The sequence below is a fragment of the Anas acuta genome, chromosome 3 (genome assembly GCF_963932015.1).
Source record: "Anas acuta chromosome 3, bAnaAcu1.1, whole genome shotgun sequence".
Classification (NCBI taxonomy): Eukaryota; Metazoa; Chordata; class Aves; order Anseriformes; family Anatidae; genus Anas; species Anas acuta.
The window spans coordinates 40,627,671-40,653,689 of record NC_088981.1 but is presented as its reverse complement, the minus strand read 5'-3'; the positions used below and the strand labels follow the sequence as shown (position 1 = coordinate 40,653,689).

Genomic DNA, 26,019 nt, shown 5'->3' with positions numbered 1-26,019 from the left:
TGAAAGAAATTACATTTTGCTGCCTTATATTGCAACATATGTTTCATGACCTATAATTATTCTGATATATGGTTCATTTCTAAAGACCAAGCTCCTTGAATCATGTGGTTACATAAGAACAGACTTCTCTTTGGTTCCTTTTAGCAACTACTAAAAAGTGTGAATAAAAGAGAACTGTATGAGTGTAATATTACTCATACAGTTCAGAAATCATTGTAGTTGTGGTGCAACTGATTCAATTGACTAAAATTAACAGTAATTCCCAAGTGGATGCTGATAGTAAGCAAAAACAATACAGGATGGCAAATATATATAATTCTAACAGTACTCAGAAAGGGATATGGGAACTACATAACAGAGATACCATTTATGTAATAAATATTGGCATGGTGGTCAAAATTCAGTGTGGTGGAGAAACAAGTATGCAGTACCAAAATCCCACTCTAAATGTCAGGAACAGATTAACTCTTACCTCCCTGCAGTCACCAGCCCATGTACTATCAGTTCTCAGTTTCTACAGTGCCTTGCAATTTATTTTTGCCTGAGCCTCAGTCTTCCAGTTCTAGCTCACAGGTAGTGGCCTCCTTGTGTGTGAAATTCCAGCAACTCAGTAACAGACCAGCCGGCCTTGGTTCTTGCTTTGTGTTGCAGTTTACTCACCGAAGTAGCACAGAACATGCCTTCAGCTTGCTTGGAATAAATTTCTTAACGACCAGTGTTCCTAACATAACTTACTGTAGACTGCTGACAAAAGCTACCTTTCTGCTATGACGAGATAAGCCACCCTCCAATGCCATCTAGTGATGCTGACAGAATTTGATCAAAAATCTAGATCTTGTGCTTTCCAAATAACCACTGTGCATGTGTATTTTATGGTTCTTATGCTTTCATAGCAAACCAGGAACAAATTTTCTTCAACCAGTTTCAGCTGGCTAATTTCCTCAGGTAATTTACTATGCTATTAGTATATTACATTTTTTTATTCCTTCCCAATTGTTTGATGCTGTAAAAAGCCATAGATTCTGCCTCAGCTGGCAACCTGGAAAGAAGTCATTTGATGCCAAGCGTCCACATCTTCCATGTTCTGTGCCATTGATACAAACTCTACCAAAGGATCATGTGATGCTCCCTGTTCAATACCTTCTGAGGGGCATGAATCTCACTTTTAAAGCAGAGGTCTGAGTGTAGAGTCCTACAGAAAAATAATAATAATTTTAAAACTACACATTATTTATTGTAGCAAACCAAATATGAATGGCATAAAATTTCTGTTGCCTTACCCTCTTGAATTGTTGAGGCTCAGGCTGATAAGATTTCATAGAGCCACAGAAAATCTGAGGAACGGAACATGGAGGGGATGAAGGAAGGAATGGCAAATTTGCTGTGTTTAATGTATTGGACACCATCTGTATTTTATTCAAATAGGGTTATATGTTTTGTGAAAATAAAAACCAGCCCCATGAGTCAGTATGTGCAAGGCAGTCACTTGAATATCTATAATGGGAAACATGTTTTAGGTTGGAAGTTGCAAAGGGAAATCAAATGTTTGAAGTGTCAAAGTTGGAAAAATATAAAATACGCCTGACACCGTAGCTATTGAAGCCAAAATGAATAAATCATCATCTCAGGAAAGAAAACCCCACCAAGCTCTTGGCTATAACCTTCATTTTCCTACACTCAAATAAAATTACATACAACCTGATAATTTAACCAGACTTGTCAATAAGAACTGATGGCTTCAACAGACACTATCACTTCATGATTCAGTGTAGACTTCAGAAGCATCCAGTATATTATCCAAGAAATAAATTTAATGTCAAACTTTTCTCTTTAAGTTGATAGATAGAAGAACCTTACGCAGTGGAGCTGATGTAAAATATGTCATATTGCAGAGCATTAGGGTAAAATGAAATTAATGCCAGCTTGGTAATTTATTCCCTATGTACGGCCTTTCCTGAGCAGTTATATAAGAAGTATTTTAGTATCTTTCTAAGTAGGGCAAGCATGACTTCCAAGAAGGAATTTGAGAGAAACTTTGAGGTTACAATAATAGGAGCCTGAGTTTACACTCCCATTTCTGTTATAGCCTCGCTGTTGATTCTGGTCAAATTTTAATCCATTTTTTTCTTCACGTTAAGCTCAGTGTCAGAAATGTGTTTTGTGAACACCATAGTACTTAGTTGTGCCAGTTTGGGGAAAGTTATTGGGACATAGTGTTTTCTGGCTTTGTGTGCTTCAGGGTTTTATTTATAAAAAGCAAATAGCCTGATGGAAAGATGAGAATATTGACTTAGCTGCAACCTGACATGCAATAATTTGAGCAGACTGAGGACTTTCATTTAGTGGATGGCTACATACCTATTTGTTTATCTGTCAGAGGGGAATAGTCCCTGGAAACTGCAAATCAAAATAAAATCTCATTTTTACTTGCTGAGAATAACCCAGCTGGCTAAAAATAAATTAACCATTCTAAAGCCTGTGCTGTGCAGAGCCTGAGGTGAATGCACCAATGAGATAAAGAGTGATCAGCACTAGATTCAACATCCTGAATCTCTCTTTCACTGTGGCCCTACACAGATGTCACAAAAGGCTTTCTTTATATATTGGGGTGCTGCACAAGTCTCAATGGGTCGTCGTGCCCTCAAGGAGCTGTCAGAGTTCTCCACCTACTCCTTGCTCTCTAATTTCCTTCTCTCTCCCACCTGTGACCCACAGTGAGCACTGCAGCTTTCTCAGCCCTGGTTTTACATTGTGAGCATGCTGCAGCTTCATCACATGAATAATTTAGAGCTAAGCTGGACTTCCTTTGAATGTTGCCCAGAAAGAAAACTGGACAAATGACACAAAATCCAGCAACCTTCTTCACACTGAGCATTACTTAGCTTTCCATAGGTCCTGCTGCCTTTCAAAGGATCACGTGAAATTAGTTATTCTTTACTGCGATCAAGAATGGCATAACTGTGGTCACACTGAGTCTGTTGTTCAGGCAACTTCCATCTACTCTGAAATGCCCCTGACGTGTCTGACCACAAAGCCAGCCACCCCATCTGCACCATCTGACAGTGGCCAACAACTGACCCTGAGGGAAAGACCCAGAGTAAGCACAGACCTGGCCCTTCTTTTGACACTTTCCTACTCTCTGTCAAGCTGCACTTCAGGATTTTCGCAAGGTTAAATTATTAAAACAACTCCAGTCTTTCTCTATAAGAGCATCATATTATTTGTCTTGGTAGCTGTGGTAGATCCAGTATCTCCCACCTTGAAAATAAACTCCTCAGCTTTGGCTTGATGCACATACAGCAGCAGGAAATCGTTATTCTGGGAGTGAATGCTTTTCTATTGACATGGTATCTTAATTAAATCTACAAATGGAACATGTCTTTGGTGTTTTCAGTAATTTCTTTCCTCTGTGAATTACTTTCAATATTTGTTTGTTCGTCAGCCAGAAATGTGGTCCAAGGGATGTTGGAAACAATACTCAGCTTAGAATCTTGATATTAGCACATACAGTCAACACAAGGACATCAAAACCATATATTTAGCTAAGCTTCAGCCTCTGCAGAGAAGGTAGGGCTTTTCACCATCCTTGAAGATTAATGTAAACCTCTTGCAGTGGATGGTATTGATATGTGTATATTGGAATTTTTTTATTACTCACCTCTTGAACTGTTAGTCAGGAAAGTTTCCTAACGTACCCCTGCTGATGGAACCAAAAAGGTGTAACACTGCATTCTTTATGACATATATTACTATTATATGGATCTGGACTAAGCACTAAATTCCTGATTTTAGGAATAGTTTATAAAAATAAATAAGGCAGATTCAATTCTACATAATCCAGTAGTGCAGGATCTCCAGTCTCTGTTGTTAAGTTCTGGTTCAAAATTACCTTGCTGACTGTATAAATTATAGGTTGAACTAATTCAGGAATGTTTACGTAACTGAACATAAAATTTGGACTATTGCTTTCAAATAACCGTGTGTATATGAAATATCTAATGTGTTTATTTTCTTAACTTTTCTTTTAGATAGCTGATTTCCCATCAACATTGCTGTTAAATTCAATGTTTGGACCGCAAGTTTTTAAGTATGTCCAAAATCTTTCTTTTGAGGTCACCCGTTAATCATACTTACTAGAAGACACGTGTATGCATAAAATAGCTATTGTTTTCTAATCTCCAGTTGCACTTAATATGATAAACTTGAAAAGCCCAGTGATCAAAGGTATTAATTACTGTTACATACACTCAATACCACCTTTGCTCTAAACAAACACAGATCTGATCCTCTTTTCAAAATGTATGAAAATTTTATGAACAATTATTTATCTTTAAATGTCTGAGTTTCAAAGACACATATAGTCATCCAGCTTTCTGGTAATTGTAGAAGACCAGTAAGAAAAAATACAAGTAGCCAAGGAACTGCACAAGCTGAGATTCCTTTACTTTTGAGAATGACTTGTGCCCTATCTTCAGACCAGAAAAACGTTTGCTAAATAACGCAGGAGTGCAGAAGAGAAAGGAGAGAGACAAGCCTGTCTGGCTTCCCTAAACCATTATGTTCACTCATGGGACTCAACTCAAAAAGCTTACTGCTGTCACATGAGATGCATGAGAGGAAAAGGAGGCTTAAAACATTCACAGTACAGCTTCTTTAACTCGCTTTTCTTACTCCTTTCAGTTTCTTGCTCTATACCATTATACAATATCATTCATAGAAAGCATTTCTATGTGAACTGATGGCTGAAGTCTATTTTATCATGAAAGGTCAAATTCCTACTGCCAACCCATCCTTTCTGGACTGGACTGTAAAACGAGGGCTCCTCATGCAGCCTTTGCTCTCTGGCTAGCCCTAGCCCAGTACAAACAAAGCCATTGACTTCAGCAAGCCTGCTTGTATGAATAAGCCCTGTAAGATACAGTCTGTACGTTCCAAATTGCTTCTTTTTTTGTGCCATTCACACCAGGGATTAATATCTGTGGGGGGTTTTTGTGAAACCTTCACCCTCTTGCCCTTCCAAAGTCCAGCAGTAGCTGTGACTTCGAAGAAGCAGCTAATTTTTTATTATTTTATTTTATTTTATTTTATTTTATTTTATTTTATTTTATTTTATTTTATTTTATTTTATTTTATTTTATTTTATTTTATTTTATTTTATTTTATTTTATTTTATTTTATTTTATTTTATTTTATTTTTTAAATCCGTACAGCCCCTTTGTGAAACAGCCCTTTAGTTTACCATGAAAATTTTTGTCTAGTCCTCAATATAAAATCTCCAACTGCCTTTCTTGGAATACTCTTGGAAGGGCTGAAAGCCAGCGCTTTGCATTTCCCACTGCCAGTCGATACTTCTCTGCCCTCTGTCAACATTACAAAATTGCAGAATGGCAGTGGCTGTGGAATACAAGTTGTCCATGAGCTCACCTAAGAAATGACGCACTGAATATTCATTTGTTCCCTATTGCAAAATGTCATTTTTCCATGAATACTGCTTGAAGCAGTACAGAGAATACATTTGCATAAACCATTTGTTAGAAACAGAAGACTCTTTGTGAAGAACTATTAAGAAACCACATAATCTACTTTTCTGTTCTTATGCAAGTTCCAGGGAGAACACAGAGCTCCTTTGTAAACAGAATCTAAATACAAGTGCTGGGTATGTTTTTTCTGCAATCAAGATTCCATAAATAATAAAATTGGAGTTCAAAACCAGAAGTACCTGAAATTGTTAAATGTAATGTTAATGATTTCCTGGCAGTAGTTGAAATTCAGAAAGTTTAACACTACTAATATACACACAATTTTGACCGAGTTGAACTCCCCCTCCCCAGTTCTGCTAAATAAAGCTGTAATTAATCTGCAGTAGAAATTTTGGTATCTCCAGTTCCTGGGGAAAGCATTTTTATAATACATCAGGGGAAGCTGATTCTGTAAATTCAGTTGTGGGTTTTAATAGCCTTCATAATTCATTGCTGTCTCAATGATTTTCTGCTTTTATTGCCCGTCTGAGCCCTTTTGTCTAGATAGGTGGCCTTGAAGGTTGCTTTTTTTTTATGATACCACCTTTCCTCCTTAACGTTTCATTGCCCTTCTCCAGTAGCTGATCTCGTGCACACTTAGAGAGGCCCTCCACCACCTCCACGATCACACAGATTGGGAAAAGTAAGCCAGATAAGTCAAGGCAAACAAAGCCCAAGTGTGGCACACTGAGCAGCCAAAGAGATTACCGCTCATGCGATTAACATCTTTTCATGCCCCTTCTCCCACTGCAAGATGGTCTTGTTTCCTTTTCATTGGACAACACAGTTCAAGTATTTACTTGTTGCACTTCCCTGCAGTGAATTACTTGGGAGGTTCTGCCATTTCCTGGGAGCCCTTCTGTGGTTGGAAAGATGCAGGGGCAGTGCTGCGCAGTGGGAAAACTCTAGCAAAAAAAGGGCTTTGAACATGTTTTGCTAGGCAGTCTAGGCAGGGAGCACATTAATGTAATCACTTTCTGTTTTACTAATGGATAACTCCTAGTCTGTAAAGAAATATGAAACCTTTGCAGATAACACATGCCCTCAACATACAGTGACTGCCATTTGGATTAATACTATGCAGCCAGTTACCTGCAATTATTATCATCAACAGTCATATGGGCTAATTACATTTCACCTTTACTCGGGGTGTATTGATGCCCTGCCAACACTCATTTACACCAGCCAGCCCTGCTTGGTGCTGGGTGCCTCCTGACACCACCAAAACCAAGGTGCCCCGCTGTTCCTGGGGTAGGGTTGAACCTGGCTGCAAGCCCACACCACTGTGTCTTCTGCGCTGGATTTTCCAGCCGATTACCTCCTACGATTCAAATGGAAAATAAATAAATCAACATTTCTGTTGATTTGTAGGCAGCAACAAATGCAGGAGGTCTCATTTAAACCATGCAATCATTGCAATTATCCTCATTTCAGTCTGTATAACAACGTTGTATACTCGCACAGTTCTAGACTCAGCACACACGAAATCCCCATGAGGTTACAGTTTCACAACAGGCTAAACCCAAGCGTAAGTAGACAGAAATATTCCTCACTGCCCACTCCTTACGGTGCAACCCAGACTTGAGAAAAGTCAAGATCAAATCCTTAATCCATCAACATCTCAGTTAATTATGGAAAATAGTCCTCAGTCAGAAAAAGGAATGAAGACCTCTCAGCAGCTATAGGCAATGGTATTGGTCAAATTCTGGGAATGTCTTCCCCGGATTTTAAATGAATTTATTTGCTTCACACCTGTTTGGTGTTTGCTTTCCATAATGTTTGTGTGATTAGACTTTACTGGCTCAAATATTTGCAGCAAGTGGATTACTGGAAAACTGGAGGAAATACATTTCAAAGTAAACATGAAATTATTCCTTCCGGATGTATTTGTTCACACATTCAGTGCAGAAGCAGAGCCAAACCAATCTGAGGTCATTTGGCCGTTTTTCTCCAAGCAGCACAACCTGAATGCAGCTTACCAGTGACTCCAGCCAAAAATTAAACGCGTATCTGATTAACCGGACTGAGCTGTGTTCAACTTGTATATATTCAGAAAAGAGTCTACTTTCATCAAACTGAGTCTTGAGGGCTTGCTGCAGTCCCGAGTGAAGCTGAAGGCTGTTTTTCCTGTGGGATTTGTACTCCAGGATGTGGAGTGCATCCCATGCCTGCCTCCATCTCCTCTTCCTGCACCTCTTGCCCCTGCCAGTGTGTGCCAGCTCATGGTGAGGACATGTTTAAGTCCATCCACCAACCTCCCCAACCAAACTAACCAAGGAGCAACACAGTGAAAATCCGAATAGTATTTGGTGGAAATAGGAAGCATTTAATTTTAGCTTACGTCTGATCATGCTCTGGAGGGTTTGGTAAATTCCAAATAGAAAGCACGTAAGATAATCACAAGCAGTAAATGCCAAATGGAAAGCATGTTAGATAATCAGAAGCAGGTTTAAATGTTTTAAAATGCATTGGCAGCAATATCAGTATTTTTTTTGTATGCGTGTGATCATTTGTTCACTATTATTATTATTATTATTTTTCACAAATTGATTTCAATATATAGTGAAAGAAGTATTTATTTTATTCCCTGAAGTTTTTTCCACAGCAGATGAGCTTCAGATGCACATTTTTTCTTAGCAGAATACCTCTGTATTTTGGCACATAATGGCTCATTCAGTACCAGTCAACAAAGCTGATTTGGTAACTGATGGTGCAGGCAGAGAACAGAACAATTAAGTCTGAGGTTAATAGGAAAGGCATATACCATGTATTTATTCTTCCATCTGTCTATAGAACTGAGAACTTGAAAACAGCTGTGCATTTTAGGTGAATTATTTACTTTTGGGTAGTAATAACACTTCGTTTAGCATCCATGTATTCCACAGTTAGCATCCATGCTGGAATGCAACAGCGGGCCAGGTCATAATGTTTTCTTTTTACAGTGTTAATATGCAAGTCTGGGACAAATTGGGTGGCTTCAAACAGGGCTGTGGTGGTCTGGAGGCTTTATTTTGAAAAAATGCATGCTGTTCAAAGCTCTCATTTTTGTTCCGTGTTTATGAAATACACTGACTGAGCTTCAGAATACTCACTTTTAAGATGGTAAAATTCTGATCAGTTTTAAAGGTTTGTTAATTGTGGCTTTCTGCCTGCTTCTGTAAAGTCCCAGCAAGAATGCAGTTTTTCTGCTGGATCCTTGAACTGATGGCTGTCACTTGGCTTTTCGGGCTGAGATTTTTGAAGTGATTATTGCAGCCAGACACCTAACTGTCACATGCTAGGAAGCCATTCCCTAAGCTCTTCTGAAAATTTCAGTCCTTCCAATAACATCAAAATGTGGGTTTCTATGTGGACCAGATGAAATTACTCTACAGAATATCTGCATAACAAATGGGTAAAGGGCAAGTCTATTCTCATTTTGTGCACGATTGCTCTTCTGGCTGTAGAGACATGGAATCAGTGGAAAAAATTTGGATAGCCAGTTGGAAAACTCAGTCCTGCATATTTTTCTAAAAATAAATGATTGCTCTTTAGTAGAGAAAGAGGAAAATATGAAAATAATCCTTATATTCAAAGTAGGCTATATGTCTCTTTTCATAGATTTTCTTCTGATCTTTATGTTGCCCTTATTCCATATTTATATTGATTTAAAATTGTATCTGCATATTCCTCCTTTCATAAATATGTTAATTGGACATATATTTGTACTGAGAAAGGAATTACTAAAAGAAAAAAAAATCCAAATGTTTTATATACTTTGTGGTATGCTGAAGTGGGGGGGATTAATATGATCCCCAAGCACAAGAGGTTCTGGCAAATAGGATTATAGAATCATAGAATGGTTTGGGTTGGAAGGGATTACATGCTCTGCCCTTCGAAACCCAAACCGGGCACATGAAGTTTTTTGCAGAATGGATGTCGGGCCAGGGCAGAAGGTTTCATGAGCTCTTGCATCCATTCTTTCTTTCTGGTCTGTCTTGTGTCCAATATAAGGTGCTGGCAGCCAGCAAGTTGCTGCGTATCGTGCAGGAGCACTAACTTGTTAGATGAGTGTTGATTCCAGACTCAGTGTTCCCTCAGCTCTCACTTGTGACAGTGATTGCCAAAGTTAGTGGTGAATTAGATAATGTGGGAGGAACAAGCATAAAGTACTCCTTTGAATTCCTTCAAAATTTTTGAGCAGTGACACATCATATGGCCTTATGTTCTTTAGATAGCCTAAGGCCATGCATTGGCTAGGGAAGAATGCAGAGTCATTATTTCTCACTCTGTTTTCAGGCATGAAACTAAAATGTGACATGTGCCAGAACTGAAGAGTTCATTTCTTGAGCAGTAACCAGGGCCTGGTGAAAGACTAAGTTAGCAGAGTGGCTACAGTTTGCAGGAGGCCACTTCCAGGTCTTAAGAGAAGAAGACAGGATGAGAGGGGCAGAGTGGCAGCTGTGCTGTTTTTCAGGAAAGTTTAAGACAGTGCTCTGGCACAGAGAGAGGGAACTGCTGGAGGCACCTCAGCCCAAGCACTTAGGGGGCAATTGCCTACGCGCTGCTTGAGCCTCACCATTCCTGAAGCCACTGGCTCTGATGGGGTTATACCTGTGCCACACAGAAACATGTAAAGCTGAGGAGGATCCAAACCTGCCTGTTAAGCCAGTATTACTGATGAAGGCTTGGGAAAAAACAACCCATCCAAAATGAATTCATCCACGATATGGATCCAAGGTGGGCGGAGCCATCACACGAAAGCAGTAGGTAAGTTTATTTGACAATAATTCATTCTAATATGCCTGAGATACCCGTGATATTTAACACCTGAACAGAGTAACTGACACCTTGATGTGATGGCATCACCTTGATTTCAGGGCATCCCTTCTTCCATTTAAATTGATTCCTTTTCCAGTCATTGATCTGTCTTGGAATCCTTTTTAAATTCATGTGAGTTTTATTAAATGTTGGGTAATATGCGACCCTATCAAGTGAATGCAGTGTCCACTTGGGAGACTTTTGTTCTATTCAGGCCTTTGTTGACATGCAGCAAACTCTGCTGTGGGCTGCCGGGGGGTGGGCAGCCCAGGCTGAGCCTCACTGTGATTGATTTGCACAATAGGAACAAAAATATTCCTGAAACTCTGAGATCACTCAACTCTTCCTGCCAGACTTCCATGAAATATAACATGCAATCAATTTAGCTTACAGCCAAATTCTCCCCTTTCAGCCCCCTCTTTCCTTTGGTGTGTCAGTGAAGATAAATGAAAGAAGCAATAAGGAGTACAAACAGCAGTAGCAACGAAAGCAGCAATTGCTTGTGTAGGGGGGACTTGTGGTGCCAGGCCAGAGCAGAACCCACAACAACTTGACCAAACACAGGAATGAATGAAAGGTCCTTTTGAAGGGGCAAAAGAAAGACTGCGTTGACCTCTTGGCAGAAAGAGGAAACTTCAAAGGGTTTACAACAGTTAAAAGACCCAGCTATATGCAGCAAAAATGACTTGCATTGGATGCTAACACAGTGAAACTAAACAACCTCAGAGTAAGAGATATAGCAGAAGGTAGAGTAGAAGGGGTCTATTTTCCGCTAGCCACTGGAAAAATGTGGAAAAGGCTAATTCTGGCAGTTTGGTGTTGGGCGTAGGATTCTTTTCAAAGCTGTACATGTGAGGAAAGGAGAGAAATTTAGAAAGAGCTCCTAACAGACTCGGAAAAGTTAGGCACATGTTTTCTTTTCATTTTTTCTCACCAAGAAATGTTCTCATCATGTGCTTCTTTTGGAAACATTTGGCAGTTCCTTAGGTATGACAGAAACTATGTTTGAGGAAGTTAGAACTAATGAAATGGGGTATTTAAAGAGAAACCTTCTGAATGATCTGAGTGTTGTATATGATTTATGAAAACTATATTAAAAAGGGGAAAAAAGTGCTAATTGCCTGAGATAGTTGCATTCCACTGTTTTTCTTCACCTGGGGTTCAGGTTTTTTACTTGCTCAGTACAGCTTGGAAAGTATTTAATCACACGTGTAGTTTTAAGCATGAGAGAGGGAGCTGCTGGCTGCAGGGAGACTGTGTTCAGCGTTAAGCAAGTGCATAAAACCCTTTGCTAGACTGAGGTCTTGAAGGGCTCAGTCTCCGAATTCCAAGGATTTGAGAGCAAGAAAGTCACAGCACTTCAATGAACAAAGACTTACCTCCTTAATCTACTCTAGTTGGGAAAGATAAGACCTCAAATAGAATCTACTTCAAGACTAGATTACACATTAAGATAAGCATAATATGATAAGGAAGAACTGACACAGCTTCTGTAAGGGCAAATTGTGCTGCTCTGTCTTTCAAGAATTCCTTGAAAAAGTGCATAAAATAAGGGATGAAATGAACCTTTTGAACATAATTTATATGGAATTCCAAACTGCTTCTGATCAGATTTTTTATTTGAACTATTTTGGAAAAAAAGAGATTTAATGCAATTTGTCAACAAATGATTCTGAGTCCGTATCAGTGAAAGAGGATCATAGACACTCCCAGACATACTTGTTTTCAACCAAAGCATTCGTTCTTCCATCCATCTATCAGCATTCTGGCAGCTCTAATGAAAAGTAGTATGTGTTAGAAAATATAATAAACTTCTCATTATCGTAATGGCCTTTGATCTAACAAGGTTCCCTGAGGAAACAGATATGAATCATTGTGAGTATTACAGTTTAATGAATATGCCTTTCCAAAATAAACTAACAAAGAGATGGATTAGAGAAATACTTTATAGAAGTAATATCTCACTATAATAATGATTTAATAGAAAATTAGGAATGATACATTTTCAGTTGCACCACAGTTCAGTTTTGGATGCCTTAATATAAATTGTCTTGGTATGAATAGGAAGCGTCTGGAGAAGAATAACAAAACCAGTTAAAGTTATGTGAAGATTCACGTGAGTGATTATTTCAACTACGGGCATTTGACATCCAAAAGACAAGGTTAACAAAATATCAGCAAAATATGCAAAATATGCTTTCTTAAGTTTAAGCTTTGGCATGCCCACATTCAAATTAGTGGGCTTCTTATGTGCTTAAACTAAGAATATGCCTTCCAGATGCATGGGCTGTCCTATTCAGCCTGAGAGATGGGAACACATTTTCATATGAGCCATTGACATTATTTTTTATAGCTACCTTCCACACCACAGTAGTCTACAAGTCCCTTGTATTCACAGCCCATGAGCTGAAAACAACTGGCTTAGATGGGACTTAAAGGTGGTTTCAAACACACAATATTGAATATCAATTCAAAGAGCAGCCATCCGTTTCTTTCATCTTTACTCCACCACAGAAAAATCAGAAGGCTCCAGATGCAATTCATGCAATACATTCAGGACATTTATTTCTTCAAATTAAAGGAAATACCACTTTGTCTAGTCTTAAGAGTACTCAATTTGGGATCCACTGGTACTTATAACTCTTCAAACAGGGAAATAATATTGAAATTTGATTTTTTTCTCTGTGGTACTTGAGTATCTAAAAGTTTGGATTGTAAGTTTTTAGTACAAGTTCTCACCTTTTTTTTTTTTTTTAAATAACTTCCAGTTTTATTTATTTATTTTTTTTTTAATGGAGATTCCATAATACCATTTTGCAGAACTTTGTCCTATGATCAGTAGTATAAATGAACAGGGGAATTCATTCTCTATTCTTTACCAATAAATAAGATGTATGCATTGGACCAAATATGTATGGGACCAAATATCAGTTTAGAAGTCATTGTTTTTCTAGAGTACAGCTGATATCAAAGTTCCAAATGACTAAGACATTAATGGAATATAGCCTATTAAGTTGGTTTAATTTGTCTCAATTATATCAAACCAATAAAGTGAGATGAATGTGTAAGGTGAGACTTTTCAAGTACCCCATATTAAACCTCTGTAATCATATTAGACATGACATGAAAATAAGAAGCTACTGCCTTCTTTTCTGCCTTGGTCAGTTGTTATTCAGATACTTTTAAGAGGAAACTAATAAATGGTATATGCTTCAGCCTGTTGACTCACAGACACTGATTATTCTTTATGTGTGTAGTTGCAGTAGCATGAAGATTGATTGTGCTAGCTCACAGGCAGCAGCTGCCATTTACAAATGCCAGCTAGTATTTCTCATGGGGATTTGTGATAGAATACAGAAATAAGGCAGAATTACTGCTATTAGCTGACTTTTTTTTTTTTTGTTTGTTTTGTTTTCTCTCTTTCTGCAGTCATACTGTGTTTTCACAACAATTTTTTTTTTTTTTTACAACACGAGCTAATTTTCAAATAAATTTGACAGATGCAGCTGAAATTTCAAACAAAATCAAGTTCTTACAAGTAGTGTTAGAATCAGTGTTCAAGCAGAAGAGAGAGGGGTTTTGAAGCCGTCTGTCTAAAGAAGAGACTGCTACATGCATTTATTATACAACCAAGAATCTATACAACCAAGAAAACTAAGCAGCCCAAACAACAGGGTTTTGTAATTATAATATCAGATGCAAGAAATGCTTCCTCTAGCCAACCTGGTTTATGCACATCAACTCATGTTGTGTACCACCTTGTGATCACACAGCAGCACTCTTTCTGTGGCTACATTGCATTTAAGAGACAAGCCATAAACAAATTCTTCTCTTTTCATACAGATGAAGTTCCCTTGATTTAAGATTAACAGAAATAACTACTTGGTGTTTTACACAGCAAGGTATGCTAATACTGGAACTGTAACCCAAGTACTGCTACTTATTTCAGAACCTGGTGCCATATTTATGAGTTTAGGTGCATGTGTTTGTACAGATATGTGTGTGTGTATGTATGTGCATACATTTTATACATTGTGTATCTGGATAAGACTAACAAAGACTATCATTTTGGGAGCTTGCTCCAGTGAATTCTGTTTTAAACAGGACGTATTTCCGCTGGTTTTACTCACAGTGAATAATATCTACTGGTAAATGGATTTACTCCATTTATTTATATCAGATTACTCATGGAATAAAGAGCTAATCAGTAGGAGGGAAAGCTGCTGCCAAGTTTTTCAGTTTTATCACCAAGACTAGCGATTTGTTTTTTTCTGTGCCTTAGTTGCTGGAATAAGGGAAGTTCATGAGAATTTAAGCTTCCATTAAATAGAGTGACTTGTTAGCCTTCCAGGATGTGGATAAAAGTTGAAAATATGAAGCAAATAACCTCAGAGGGTCAAGAAACAAGAAGTCAAATATAAACATTTTTCTTTCTTCAGACATTCTCATGATATCTCATAATTTTCCAGTGTCAGTGATTAATGAATAATGGTGTCAGAATTTCTTCCTCAAACTTTATAATGCTATATGGGGTGACTTCAGCCAGGATGAAATATAGACTTTTGGTTTTCTGCATGAAGAGATGGATCAGCATAAACAATATGTGGGGCTGAAACAACAACAAAAAGTACTATTATAGATCAAGCAGAAATATGGTCCTTCATCTATGACAGTTGTCAGATCTATTAATCTCCTTTCTGGAATCAGATTGCTGAAACTATAGCAAGTTTTCTTACCAAGTACAAGAACATGTGTCCCTGCTCATTCAATACAAGCTTTGCTGTATAAGTTTCCTGATGACAGTTTTGCAAAACTTCTTCTTTCAGTGAAAGACAGGCAAAAAGTCTGGAAAGTCAGAGGAGGTAAAAAGCAAGAACATAACTTGTATGTAGCCTGAGGAATAATAAAACAGCAAAGTAATAACAGGAAAAGGGATTCAGAACTTTGAAAGAGAATACTTTCTGTTCTTTGGCTTCGGGGCATGTCTACTCTAATTGTATAACAAATAGAATTGCATCAGACAAACTTTATACCATCAAGAGGAGTAGAAACTAATAAAAACATATCATGCTGAATTTGGCTGTTTAAATGGTTAACATAGCCTGATAAACCTGGGAAGAGTGGTAGTAGCTTGCACACTTAAAAAAATATATATATATTTATTATTATTATTGTTATTTTTGTGTGTGTGTGTGTGAGTGTATGTGCGCGTGTGTGGACTCCAGCTTCTTCTGAAATTAAGAAGACACACTAAACTTTAAAAAAAAAAAGTAATAAATTGCAACAATCTAAGAAACTTCAGGACCACGCCATCAGGAATAATGGCCCAACAGAAACAGCACATACTTTAAGAAACGCTATTAATCAAAATTACAAAAAGAAAACCAAGTCTAATGAACTCAGCTTTGACTTCCCAGAAGTAACAGTTTTTCTCTGCTATGAAGGGTATTTTGGATGAAGCCAAGTAAAAAGAAGTTAGAGCCAAACCTTTAAACAGAAGGTAATCAGGTACTGAAAATATCCTTAGAATCTTCCTGTCATTTTATTTTCACTTGTTATTTTACCTTTGGCTTGTCCCCAAAATAAGCCATGTTTCCTGAGATATAGCTCTCTGTAGCTCTTGGTGTTGTCTCTCTCTCCCCCTATGGATACTCTCCCCAGTGAGAGTATCACATGGATATGCTCTTTTGCCATTCTTTATAGCAATTTCATCTCTAGCTGTAGAAGATTATATTAAAAAAAAAACTATTTGACCCGCCTTTCCTGGTCAGTGCCACTCTAGCAAGCAATACATCACTGCAAGAATGTCAACTTCGTGACCTATTACTCAAATGAGGCGCCAACTAGGAAGAGTGAGCTGAGAGATCCAGGAGTTTTAAATTTATTGCCATGATACATCGGAAAATAAAATAGACCCTTATAGTGCAGAGAGTGGGAGGCAGGGGGAAGAAAGTTTAGGAAGTCTCTCAGGTCAATCAAAGGCTTTAAATAATCTGTTTCTGGCAAGCAGGGTTTCCTTTCACATGAAACAGCTAATTCTGCTAAGTTCATTTTCATTGTGAAAATGGCAGAATCTTTTTTATCCTCCCTCAGAGCAGCCTTTAGAATAGGTTTTGGACAGGCTTACAACATCATATTAAATTTGGATGGCTGAAGATATACCAAGCACTTCACTTTTGTCTCAGGAATTGTTGTCCTGAAGCAAGGAAGACCAGTTTGTAACTCAGCTGTTGAACTGCTGTCATTTTTCAGGCCAGCTTGTTTAAGTTGGCTCTCATTTCACGGGAAACAGTTGAGGCAGTAATGGACATTCAGTTTGCCTGTCCTGTCCCTGCTAAAGCATGGCTGTTCTCCTTCCTTCTTCCAAAGTCTTTCCAACCTCAGGTTTTCCTCATGTCATTTGGGCAGATACATGCTCTCTGCTTTGTTGGTCTTCTCTTTCCTATTTCCATTTCACTTTTCCAGAAAGATGTCCTTTCTTTTGATTTTTTTAAAATTCATGTCCTATTGACTCATCTATTCCGGGCCACCCCTTCAGGTATATGTATCCTTGAAACAAAGCTGGGAAAGCAAATAAAATAAATTCTTCACAGACACGAACCCTGCTTGCTTTGCTGATGCACTCCAGCCCTGTTGCCACTATCACTCTTGTATGTCTATAAACTTCATGCTCTTGCAAGACAGGACTTTTTGAGGACTTCTGTAGCCAATGAATTAAAGAAGTAGTAACAGAATCTGAAGCCTGATGTCCACATCACAATACTACTAGAAAGCAACTGGGGAGGAGGGAGGGCTGTATCTGTAAGCCAGGGCACAACATTTTAAGCTTTAATGTAGAAACTGAAGTGTCCGGTGCTGATGAAAAAAGGCTGAAGCATAAAATTCAGTGTAGTCAGAGGCAGAGCTCTTCATGCTTTGTACAGTCTTCCTTTAGGGGACCTGAAGAAAAAAGAATGACTACAGGAGACTCAAAAATAGGATATTAAAAGGATGAGCAAAGGACAATTTCAGCCTACCCTCTGGTGTGTGACATCCTATATTTTTGAGTGCTCCAGTATGATAAAAATTTCACAGACCCTCCAGGCCTAGAGGAATTTTTAAAAAATATGAAAGAGTTCAGAGCCACTTTGTGTTACAGTATTTTATTTTAAGTGTATATAGTTTCACAGCTTTTGCAGTGCCAAGGCTTTTTTTCATTAACTTTGTATTAGATATTATGAAGTAATAGTAAGATATTAGCTCACTTCCCTTAATACAGAACTATACAACTACACAAAGCATTTATGAATTAGTTGATCAGACTTTCGAGAGACCTCAACCCATCAGAATGGAGCAATAAACCCTCTGTGCCAAATTCTGTCATAAATTGTATCTGTATGACTCTGTTGCTGCCTGCAGTTGTTTCGGTAGGATTTTGATGGTAGAAGAGGAGAAAACTGAATCCAGACTATTGATACAAAGGTCTCCTAGTGCATGTGCAATAAGTACTAGCTTTTCTCCCTTTTCAGTCTCCTATGGCCTGTTCTTGGAGACCAGTCCTGATACAGCCGCGTTGCTGGGTCATTTCCCCAGGCTGACTGAGACCCTCTCTGCAGTCATTTGTGATCTGTCTGCATGAAGTTTCCTGTAAGATCAAGACTTTTTCTGCTTGAAAAACAAGACAGTCTAATTCATTATGTTTGACTGACATCCAGAAAAATTAAGCTTTAACTAGAAGAATATTATGTTACTACTAATAATACTAATATTCATGATAGTATTATTGGTACTACATTTTCCTATTACATTACAGTATAAAAATGTTATTATATTATTTTTATTATTACAATTTTTTACCTAGTCTCACTGTAGTGAGACCACTTTTATATGTAGAGAGGGAAACACTTTTCAAAAAACTAGTTTCATTGCTGCTGAAAATGGTCAGTTTTCCAGGCTCTGGCTTTTTGCAGGGATAATCCCCAGCACAGTAGTAAGCCAAGACACCGTAGACTGGAAACAAAAGTGTATGACTCAAAAGAAAGGCTCTCATTCATGGCAGAATTACTGCAGCAGATCACACTTCTGTGCTGGGACAAAGCAATCTCTAGAATGGTGTGATCTTGGCTGAGAAGAAACAGTTAAATCCAGTCCTCCATCAGTTTGGTTTATGGTGTCTCACAGGTTGACAGGAAGGTCAGTCCCTATGAAATAGCTCACCTTTCCCCAAGGAACCATGAAAGGCTGTGTGGTGCTCCCTCGTCCAGGTGTAGCCATGAAGGAAATGGGTTACGCACATGCAAACATGCTAATGTAGAGGTGTCAAAGCAGCTGCCGACACTCCTTGCTATTTTGGCACCTAGAATCCCTTTTTTTATACAGTAACAGGTACGAAGTGTATTTGAGCATGGTAACTTATAAAGCCATATTAGATTTTTATTTTTATTTTTTAAATGGCAACACAGCAGTGGAATACATAGACTTAACCTTATCAAAATAAGTATTCCTTGTGTGCTGTACATCATGTGATTTATAGTAAGGCTTCAGGAAAGACCAAATGAAACCCTGGAGTGAAATTGGCTCAAGATGATCAAGAGTAAGATTAATGATCTGGCATTCTTTACCCATACCATTTTTAGTATTTTACTGGACAGAGAAGTCACTTTGATGCTAGAAGTCCTACCTATACATTTATATTTTAATCTACTGTTTTTTATATTTTTCATATACTACAATTTACATGCATGAACAATCTCATAGTACAGAGCTGGTGGGTGGTTTGGAGTTCTGTTTGTCTATGGCTGCAGGCACATTTCAGTTGACTGCAGAACCAGGACAGGGTAAAGATACAGTGGATGCTGCAAGGAGCTCATGTTATCTACAGCTGTCAGTACTTTCTAGCTGCCTTTAGGACCATGACATGGTACAGGCTGTGACATGGCCATAACATCACCAGGGCTGGTGCACAGAATTAATATTGCAACACTGTGACATGGGTTTTCCAGCATTCAAATGAGAAGAAACAATAAAATAATAGCTATACTAAACTATACAAAATAAAGGAAAAATAACAAAGCACAGAAACTGGTAATGCTGGGGTGGGAAATTAGCTATAGGATCAATTTAAAGAGTAGCAGCTCAGCAAAGATTAAAAGAGAAATTGAAGCAGCAGGTATTACTCACTGCCCCATTTTAAGGTTTTGTGTAGTACTTGCTGAGTTTTGTGTGTTTGAAGGCTAAAGTCTGGAAGAAAAATGTGTGTAGTCTGAAAGTGTTATTTCACACATTGAAGACATGTCCAACACCCAACTCTGCAGCCACCCAAATAGGCTAGATGTTTTAGATACTGTTCCACATAAACATAGTTCTCTGTTTCAAAGAGCTTGGTAGCTGAAGATGTAAGCTTACAAATGTCTATATTCAGGTATAGTGTTCCTCATGTTATGTGCAGAAGTATTTGCAGGTTTGGGTTCTGTATAACCAACCAGAAAATGGACACTGCAGACTTGAAAATCATGACACTCAGTCTTACTTCTAAGGCCATTTTTTTTTAACCTTTTTGGATTCAGAAATCAATGGGTTTAATACTCTTCAAATGCAGATTTGCTTGGAAACTATTCAGGGTTCTAAACTTGGGGGAGAGACTCTGGCAAATATCTTCTACTACATTCTTCACTCCAAAAGCCATATCAAACTGTAGTGGTGACGTAAAAGACCTTGAGCAAGAAAATTTCCCTGTTGTGAGTGTGCTGGAATATGGCTATAAGTGTTTCTGTAAGGAGCCTTTGCTACGGACAGACTGGACATGGCACATCAGAGCTAGATTCACAAGAAATCTCAGGTAGTGTTTTGATCAATGTCTGAGGTAAATCAGGTGGTTCTCCAGTCCTAAAAATAGCAATAATAAGGTATTTTGGGAGTCGGTTTCATCTTATTTTCCCCAAAGTATGAAGTGCCTTCATGAAAAGTAGTACAGACTATCGCTTGACATTTTTCATACAAAACCACCGATGACCATTCACAGCAGAGCAGGCCCTGTGCTGCCAGCAAAGTCGGCCCTTCACTTCATTGTTTGTCACTGAGCTGTTCCTACCCCAAAACATCACAAACTAGACCTGCTCCCCTAACCATTGTAACTCTCCAAAAATATTTCCCTGGTGACTCTAATGGACCTTTGTATCAGTGTTTTGGAAGCCACTGCCAGTCCCCAGGCGGCTCCTCAGGCAGGTCTGCTGGGGACGCCGCTAATGGTGGGGCTGACTGGAGCGCCAGGCCCACGCCCAGCAGGCCCCAGCTCGCAGCATGCTGCTGGATCTTTTTAAATGTTCTCTTTTCCCAACACAAACCAAAATAAACAGAAATGTCCGTAATGATGATGAATGCCCACCAAAGGCTAAAATAATGTGCAAGTTTCTAATTTGTTTTTAAATATAGCAATTTTATTTGTGAGGTTTTTTGTGCAAGCCTCTCAAACACCATTAAACTCATACTCAAATATTTACAATGTGTTTATACTTACCGTGTTCACCTCTGAACAAATTGTTTGACCTTATTTGCAAATGTGTTACAAGAACTCCCCATGACAGATGATCTTTCATAGGAAATCACAACATGTAAGTGAAATTGAAGCTATGCTGCTGCCCTGTGCAGTATATCAAAGCGCTCTGATCTCCCTAAAACATAAATTTGAAGTGTAGCCACCCTGGCAGACCCTGGGTGGAGATTGAGGAGAGTCCTCCTTTAACCTTTAGTGCACAAACGTGCACTTTACGGGTCAGTTTACACCGTACAAGATGAGGGCACTCTGACATGCAAAACCAGAGGGCTTGATGCTACCCAGTCACTCAAATCACATAATTAATGTGCTTCTGGGTTCCAATAATAAACAATTCTGATGTCTACTCACTACAGCCAAACTTTCCTGGCTACGTAAACAGCTCTTTTCTTAAAAATGGCTCTTATCCAAAATGAAGTTTTTCAGCTATCAACCAATCCTGCTGTGAGTTTATATTTCAATGGTTGGGGGGACCAACTGGTTTAGTTTCCCACTGATTACATTAAGATTGAAAGAACTCATTAAAGAATTATTTATGTTTCTGTATCTATAAATTTTATGCCAACATTTGCTCACATTATCTCCAGACACAGTAGTCACACTTAAACCATGTAATTTTAGCTAACTAAATATTATTCTAATTATAGAACTAATGGAAGGTATGGAAAACAAGAAAGAAAAAGTGAAGGAAAATTAGGATAATTCACAATATGCTTTTTAATATGCAAATAGCTAAAAAAGGTCATCATAGAGTAAGAGGGGCAATACTTGTTTTGTGTCTTCCCCCACTGAGGAAATGAAAAGCTCATTAACAAAATATTTCCCATTTGCTCACCAATTATTTTCATCAGATACTTCTTTCATCACTTATCAGATTTACCAACTGAGCTCTTACTGCAAGAGATGCACAGCAGTACAGCCTGTCCTCCCTCAGGTGACACTGTGCATGCAACTTTCTGGGTGAGAAAAAGGGTGAAGAGTCCCCTCTGCCTAGTGTCATAACCTGGTTCTTCCTTCCATGAATTTTATCTTGAACAGTTTCCATTAATATCATCGAAGCTGCTATAAATCAGAAATCATGATTTACAATATCTGTGTCCAATAATAGAATCAGGCCAATTGCAATTCTTCGAACAGGAGTCTAAACGATGTCTGTTCCCAGTTTAGACACAGTCTAGACACACTACATGCATCATTTTTTAGCCATCCTAAAGCCTTTCTGGAAGGACAATAATTCATACTCATGTAATCATTGGCTCTTTGTTGACATGACCAATAAGCAAGTCAATTGGTGTCAGCTGTAGTGGTGATTTTGTGACGGGAACATCTGTCCGATTTATTCCTGATGAGACTTAGTCTTGGTCACTGTTAATTGGGCTGGGATGAAAGCTCCAGATCCTATTACAGGTCCTTGGAGTAAACTAGTTACTCATAATTTTTTCACATGGTTATCTCCTTTGATTTGTAAAATTGCTTCCACTTGATGTTTTGGGCCCAGGTGCCTTTTGAGGAATAATAAAATTTTGCAGCAAGGCACTGACAAAGCCTGATGTTCCTCTCTACCTATCCCAATAGTTTAGGAGATGTTATATCTTCCCCAGCCCTTCATGGTTTAACTTTTCATGTCTGTTAATTAATCATCCTGACACACAGAGTTCAACCACACCAAGAAATGTTGTAAATATCCTATATATAGTTCTGCAATAAGACTAGCAACTAGGGATTTCTGCTTTGTTCTTTTATCACACATATGTTTTACTTTGATGTAAACACTATTTCAAAAACAGTAAAAAAAGCTTTTTTTTTTTTTGTGTGTTATGCATAGATTATTTCATAAACATATGCATCCTGTCAGACACAGTAATAATTAGAAATAGCTGTAGTTTCTTTGCTAACTCTATATTACTTCAAATTGCTTAGATTTAAAAAAAAAAAAAAAAAAAAAAAAGCTGAAGTCAAATGCACATCCTTTTTGGAGTAATGTTCTTGATTCTGCATAGAAGCTCTTTAATTTAAATTCATTTGCCTGGAAAAATCAATAGGACTCACTTAAAACTTATTAGTAAAATTAATAAACAGTAAGCACAATAATATCATTAAATATTCTTAATTATACAACAATAAAGTTTCAGATTCAAAATCCATCTGGGCAGAATGGTTGAAGTTGTTTAAATCTGAAAATCTCTCATGTGAAATTAAAGATGAAATTGAAAAACATTCTTACAACAGCTCTGATTTTGTTGTCATACGTAAATACTTTTTGCTATTGAGGCAAACACGTGACGTATCAACTTCAACTCTACCATGTAATTCCAGTCAACGAAAAATTTAAGATCAGGAAAAAAAAATCTTTCAGAGTGAGAATGCTTTTAAATGTCTTTTGTCCCATGCAGTTCTGTGGATAATATTGGAGTGCTCTGTTAAATATTAACGCGTGTATTTTTAATTAAACATCTCTGAGTGCAGGTGGTACTAGATGGTCTCTTGATAACAAAGGCAAAGTTTAAAGGTTTTATTTGCTCTTACACCTGTTCATGCAGTGAGAGTTCTGTAATAGTTAAGCATAGCAGTGCCAAATAAAAGAGAAGTAAAACTTTTAAAAAACAAAACGAAAAACACACAAACAACAAAAAAAATGGCTATCATGTTGCTAGCAGGTTCATGTTCATTGTATTTAAAGAATTGGATCCAAAAATAAGTCAATTCTACAAAATTACTCACAGTGCATTCAGGATGTCTTGGGCATTTATATATCACCTGGAGTTTGTTTGGTCTGGCTGCAAGGCAGAACATCTTGGCCAACCTCAAAGCCTCTGCAAAATGCCACAGGTCCAAGTTGCATTTGTCCCTTATTGCACCTTACTAAGATTCATGTTTTGTGAGAAAGCATGATATTTTCTCATTGAGCTAGACAGAGTCCTGTGGCTCTAAACTCAATGGCTTCATCTAACCTTGGCTGTTAAGATTAGGGCTCGAGTTAAAATGGGCAATTGTGCCAACCCACTCTGTGTCTTTGTCTTTCACTTTCAGCCCCACCACCCCTCCCCCTTATTTTTCTTGTTTATTTTATAAACAAACTTTTCAGGAAAATTCTGCTTTGCATGGAGTTGTGCCAAGTGACATGCTTAGTGAACTGTGTTACCCTTGGATAATTAAGAAGAGCTAAAAAACAGGTTTATTATAAGAACTTTAGCTGCAGAACTATTATTGACTCTGTGTAACTACCAACAAAACAATCCCCCACTGATCATTCTTCAACTTGTACTTTTGAATAACGTTAAATGAACAAATCTTAATGTCTCTGAAGATTAATGAAGTGGGATGATGAGAATTTTTATTTTTATTTTTAAATAAAGATCAAGAAGTAACCTTTTCTGCCAGATGTTTTTAGTGCAACTTAACGAAACCAAATGGCACAGCATCTTAAAAATTAGATTTGGCTCAGTGGGAATTTCTATTGCAATTTTATTTTCTCCAAAATCATACCAACAAGCAGAGAACAAACAAAAAATATTTTTCTTTGATGATGTTGCAGATACAGTTTTTAAAACCATTCAGATGGATAGCAGATAATCTGACTTTTATGAATCTCACAGCGTGTCTGTGACTGGTGTATTTGAGATAATATCATAGTTATCCATCACTGAGAGACTGGCAAAGATGTCTTCTCTTTAATTCTTCTCCAAAAAACATGGGATCTGGTCTACTTCCCCTTCTCCCCTCTCCTCTGAGGCCAAGGAAATTCTTTCTATTTGCTCTTCCAGTATTCAACGCAGAAATAGTATTTCTGCTATTAGGGAGGCAGTGAAATTACACTGATTCAGCATTTGGGTCTATGAAAATTTAGCATTGTTAAAATGATTGATGATTCCTTGATTCCTGCTGCTACCTGGCCCTACAGTGCAAGTGGTGCCTGACAGAGTTCAGCACGAGCAGATAAAACTGAGTTTTTCTAGCTTGCCAAGCTCTGCTAGTATTTTTATGACCAGATGGAATTCTAATTCAAAAACAAACATGTAGCAGGACTTCCAAATTTAACTAAATATCTTAATAGATAAGGAGATAAATCACTAATTACCTGCTGCTGATTGCTCATTGTTCATTGTTCATAAATAAATGCCCTTAGAAATCCTTCAGCAGTAATGATATCAGCAATACTTATCAGAAGCAGACTGATGCCTTTTGTACAAATGACTCTGATAAAGACTCTGCAAAGCAGAGCAGACAACAATTTGAACAAGTGGAACGAACAAAGAGGTGTATGGCTTATCTTTTGTGGCATTTTCCATGGCTTCAGAGTGTCTGACTGTGGAGCCAATGGGAATATACACTTTCCATGATAACAGTTACATATGTGGCCTGCTCTTTTGATGTTGTCTCCACCAGAAAATGCACAGTCTCCTGTCTGATGATGCAGGACAGGGCAGCTCTGGCACATGGGATCAGCCACCACTTCATCTATCCTGGCCTCAGAGTGGCAGGTGATTTAAAGCTCTGTCTTAGGGTGGTTTTCTACATACTGCTGCCTCTATTGGTTTATTGATTTCTGGATAAATGCATTTTACTGTCTCTTTCCTTCTTTCTTTCTTTCTTTCTTTCTTTCTTTCTTTCTTTCTTTCTTTCTTTCTTTCTTTCTTTCTTTCTTTCTTTCTTTCTTTCTTTCTTTCTTTCTTTCTTTCTTTCTTTCTTCTCTTCCTTCCTTCCTTCCTTCCTTCCTTCCTTCCTTCCTTCCTTCCTTCCTTCCTTCCTTCCTTCCTTCCTTCCTTCCTTCCTTCCTTCCTTCCTTCCTTCCTTCCTTCCTTCCTTCCTTCCTTCCTTCCTTCCTTCCTTCCACAGTAGTTATCATAGTTCCCAGTCCCAAAACAGGAGCCACAGGAGAAGCCCTCAGGGTCACCATTTGTCACTGTTCTGACCGCTAGAGCATTGTTTTACTTTATTTGCACCATGCTGTGGGTTTCCTGTAAGGAAATACTAGAGATTATTTTAATTCTATTTTTTTATGTGATGACACCCACATTGTGTCCATCCAGATCCTTCTCCCTGGCTTCCCATCAACAATTTATGCTATCTGAGAAAAAATGAGCTTTTCTCTGTCCTTTTCTATTTAAATCTATTCTTATTCTTTCGTGTTCTACCTTTGCTGCCTTCTTTCCCATCCTCCCATTTTTT

General features: G+C 38.0%; 1 long non-coding RNA gene across 1 annotated transcript; it reads right to left on the bottom strand.

The window, feature by feature from the left end:
- Positions 1-12,858: 12,858 nt before the first annotated feature.
- On the bottom strand, positions 12,859-23,817 carry LOC137853899 (uncharacterized). The gene is made up of 2 exons (XR_011094811.1): positions 23,572-23,817; positions 12,859-14,928 (listed from the first exon to the last, which is right to left on the bottom strand). It is a non-coding gene; the product is annotated as an uncharacterized lncRNA (long non-coding RNA).
- Between the last annotated feature and the right edge of the window lie 2,202 nt (positions 23,818-26,019).